Source organism: Cavia porcellus, unplaced genomic scaffold, assembly GCF_034190915.1.
Source record: "Cavia porcellus strain 051 isolate PalLab524CR breed Dunkin Hartley unplaced genomic scaffold, mCavPor4.1 scaffold_2, whole genome shotgun sequence".
In the NCBI taxonomy this organism is placed as follows: Eukaryota; Metazoa; Chordata; class Mammalia; order Rodentia; family Caviidae; genus Cavia; species Cavia porcellus.
In genome coordinates, this window is record NW_026947485.1 from 84,915,883 (window position 1) to 84,920,603 (window position 4,721).

Genomic DNA, 4,721 nt, shown 5'->3' on the forward strand with positions numbered 1-4,721 from the left:
TTCCCAAAGAGTCTGATTCTTTGGTGATGCCAACTTTCCTAATGGAGAACAGGAAAAAGTCCAATTCATTTGTGGGAACACTGAAATTCTTTCCCAGGGCAGGGCAGGGTGACCCTTAGGAATGCCGTGGGAATCTTCCTGCAGGCTCTCCTGTGCTCCACACTAGGGAATTTTTTTTTTTTTCACACTAGGGAATTGGCTTTTCCCCCTTGGTCTTACTCATTCTGGTCACCACCTTGGCACCAGTTCCCTGGCGCCTGCCCCAGCAGGGCCCTGAGTGTGAGAATACCTCACATTTGGAGAGAGCCAACCTACTCTCGTACTATTGCTCCTCATTGTGGCTCTCGTGGTTCATTTTCCTGAATGAGTAAACTGACGTGGGCAGTGTCTGAGGCTAACCAAACACTGATGGTGACTGAGCTAGTGTGCAACTTGAGTGAGACTCCCGACTTTCATGCTTTTTACACCGTATGGCTGGCTGTATTACCAACTCCTAACATATAAAATAGAGAAGAAGCAGAGGTAATCTGGAAAGGGTGGCAGTTCATATTCACCTTTCCCAGAAGTGTCCCCAGAAAACCTTCCCTGTAGCATACTCTATTCCCAGATTAGCTCCTACTAATATATTTTCTAACTTTAAGATCTATATATTTGGACCAAGAGGTGTCTCAAGATTCAGAATCATAGTATACAGAAATGTGCTTAGACCTGTCCCAATTAACCTGGAATTAAAACTTAGCTACCTACCTTAGCTTGAGGAAAAGCAGTACAGTGTGAAAGGCCTGAGTTACAGCACTCATGTACAAACCACAGTGCTGCCACTTACTAGCTGTGTGGCCTTGGTGAGTCACTTACTCTCTGAGGCACAGCAGCATTGGTAATGAAATGGGTTCATTCCCTCACAACCTGCAAAGTCACAATGGAGATGATTCGAGGCAGCCTGTATGAAAGCTTTGTGCAAAGCTAAGTGCAGGACTGAGCTGCTTGTCATTGTGTGGCCCTTTGTGCTTTCAAGGTGGCTGGGTTAAAGGTACGTACAGAAGCATCTTCATTCATGTACCTTTTTGCCCAATTTATTAAGGACCTCCTGGGTACCATGTCGGTACTCATATGTTGGGCAGTCTAGGCTGCACTAAAAAGAAAAAAATAATAGATAAATAAATAAAAATTTAAACATTTGAAAAATACTTAAAAGCAACCAGACGTGGATGGAAGAAAAAAACGAATTAAAAATGCTGTTATTGACCTGAGGATGAGTGGAACAGATTAGAAGATGCAGGCACAACTACAAAGACACTCAGCTACCTTATCTTTGACAAAGGGGCCAAATATGTTCCCTGGAAGAAAGGCAGCCCCTTTAGTAAATGGTGCTGGAAAAAATGGCTTTCTACATGCTAAGAACTAAAACTAGATCCATGTCTATCACCATGAACTAAACTAAAGTCAAAATGGATCAAAGATCTCAATATTAAAACAGAAACACTAAATCTACTGGAAAAAAGTGGGCAGAAATCTTGAAGACATAGGTGTAAGCAAAGAGTTCATGAATAAGATCCAAGTGTTTCCCACATGGGAAACACTTCAAAGAATCAACAGCTAGAATCTCACACAAAAGAAATCACCAACACAGCAAAAAAACAACACACAGCATGGGAAAAGATTTTTTCCAACTGTCTCTCAGACAAATAACTTTTATCTAGAACATATAAAGAATTGAAAAAAAAGCAGACCCCACAAACTTAAAGGTTCAATCCAAAAATGGGCATCCAAGAGGAATACACAGTTCTCAGCTGAAGAAATACAAATGGCAAATAAATATATAAAAAAATGTTCAACATCACTTTTCATTTGAGAATTGCAAATTAAAGGAATGCTGAGATTTCATCTCATTCCAGAAAGAATGGCTGTTATCAAGAAATCAACCAATAACAAATGCTGGAAGGGCTTTGGGAAAAAGGAAACTTTCTCCAAGGTTGATGGGAGTGTAGACTGGTGCTATCACCGTGGATATCAGTGTGGAGATCTTCAGAAAACTAGGTTTGGAAGTACCATTTGATTTAGCTATTCCCCTTCTTGACATTTTCCAGAAGAATTGAAAATTGAGAAGTGATATGTGTACCCACGGTATAGTAGCATAAATTATAATAGCTAAATCTTGGAAATGATCCAAATACCCATCATTTGCTGAAAGGATAAAAAAGATATATTTTTATGCAATGGAGTACTATTCAGCCATAAAGAAGGACACTGTTGAGGCTTTTTTGTTAGATAAATGAATGCAATTTGAAACCATACTCACAAGTGAAATCAGACTCACATGTCTAAGCATCGTATTGTCTTCTTAGTGTAAAAAAAACTGAAAGAGTAAGTAAGATTGTGAAAGTGAAAGGGAAGAAACTGCTCAAAAGGAAAGAACTGGGATGGGGAAAAGGAGAAAAGAAAGGGAAAAATTATCTCTCTCTCTATATATGTATATATATATATATATATATATATATATATACATACATAATCATACTACTAATTGTTAGTTCATCAAAAGAACAGCTTGTGCTTTCATTGTTCTATACTTTTTCAAGCCTATATCTCATAATCTGAGCAACTACTTTGAAGATAACCATACGCAATATAGTAACCACTGTTTGTCTCCTATTATGTTGATTTGAAATTCTGCGCCATTGTTTTTAGCCTTGTTTTTTTGTTTTGTTTGAAACTAAAAAACAATTTTTAAAAATGCTGTCATTGAAAAACAGCCAGTTGGGTTTCCATTGTGACTTCCTTTTGGATATTTAGAAGTCAGAAAGTGAGTCTCAGCATCTCTGAGGGCAACACTGAAGTCATGTGACACACCTGTGATTACTCCACACCTATGGCGCATGACAGTTTAAAGCATCTCCGTGTATTCCCCAAGGGCTGTAACCTGTGGATGATACAGCAGTTCTGAAGGAGGAACTTGCTGGCTGAGGGAGGGCACTGCGGTGGGCCCCACGGCTGCAGAGATGCAGGCAACAGGTGCTAGCTGTCCACTTAGAGCTGGGCGGGGGCTCCGGGGTGGTGTGGGTTGAAGATTGGGGTAAGAGTAAAACTTGGGAGTGAGCCCCCTTGGAGATTACCAGGCAGAGCAGCTCCCATTCCCTCTGTGGCATATTTATAGTTTCTTAAATTAAAAATAGAAAGAAAGGCAACAACTCCCATCTGATAGTCTCTCTACTGCCATGTCTTGGTAAAACAATTAGAGTACATGCAGGTGAAGGCTCTGTGAGTGGCCCTGCACTGACTGTGCACTGCTTTGAATTAGATGTGTCACATACAGAAATCTTTAATAAAAGTAAAATAAATAGTAGGTAGAACTCTCATTTTTCCAGTGTAGCTAACGTGCAGAAAGATGGTGTCTACCTATAATTTGTGTGGAGTGATCAGTGGAACTTTTAAACTGTATTGTAACTGATTATATATTTCTCTTTGTTCACTTCCAACCTGGAAATCCTATAAATATAGAACATTCTTGTGGAAGTTAAGAGGTAAGGATTTAGCTTCATTTGGAATCTACAGTGTAGATTCCTTGGCACCAATAATTGTGCAAATGAAAATGTATAACTATGTTTTCCAAACTGGATCAGATTCCACAACTGGACACCTGTAATCCACATTATCTTGTGGAAGAATGAATGGTTGAACCAGTTTGAAATTTATGATAAGCTTGTTTCAGTCTCCTTGTTAGGCTGATTTAAAAAGAAAGCAAAAAGAAATCTTAAGCAGCCTGTGGAAACAGACAGGAAGGAAGTCTTTGGATGCTCTGGAGCTTGTTTTAGAGCCTTACTATGCAACACATAACATGAGGACTACTGTCCACTAATTACTCAGGATTCTGTCTGGAATAAGGAATCTTAGGTTCCAGCCTACACCTTCTGAACCAGAGTCCACATTTAAAAAATTATCTGGAGAGTGATTTTTATACACATTACAGTTTCCACAGCTTGGGGATCTTGGCTTCTCAGGGATGAATTTGGAAACAGTAATAAAATGGGAGCTAGAAAGCCCTCTGGAGTCAGATGAAGGAGATGCTGAGGCCTTTCTGATGGTTTAGTGCTCACATGCATGGGAGGCATAGTTCAGCGAGTAACGCTTTTTGTACGAATGGCTGCCTCCTGCACACAGCTGTGGATAAATCAGAACATGCGACATAAATTTAGAAAGAAAACAATTGGAAAAAAAGAAGGATATTAAGAAATATCATTCATATCTGTTTTTCATTATCAAAATAATATTGCTGTTTTGCATGCTTTCTAGATTCCTTAGGGTATTCTATTGCCACTTTGAGTTTTTTTTTTAATTTTTACATATTTAGAAGCAATTTAATGGAAACATTCTTGCATGGGAACAAAAATATTTTTCTTACAAAATGTTCCCATTCAATAAGTTGCCACAGAATTTTGTTCCATATGGTGCTTCATGAACCAGCAGTGTTTGTAGGTAGTTGACATAGAAAAAGTAGATTTATGCATTTAATTGAGCTCTGTGAATCAGAAAAAGATAGCTGATGCTTAATTCTTTGTTTTAAAAAGTAATGTTTAGTGCTTGGGATTTAGCTCAGTGACATAAGCACCAAAGTGCGAGGTTGTGAGTTCGATCCCCGGTACCACCAAAAAAAAAAAAAAAAAAAAAAAAAAAAAAAAAAAAGTAATGTTTAAAAGCAATTCAAGCTAAATTCTTCAGCAAAA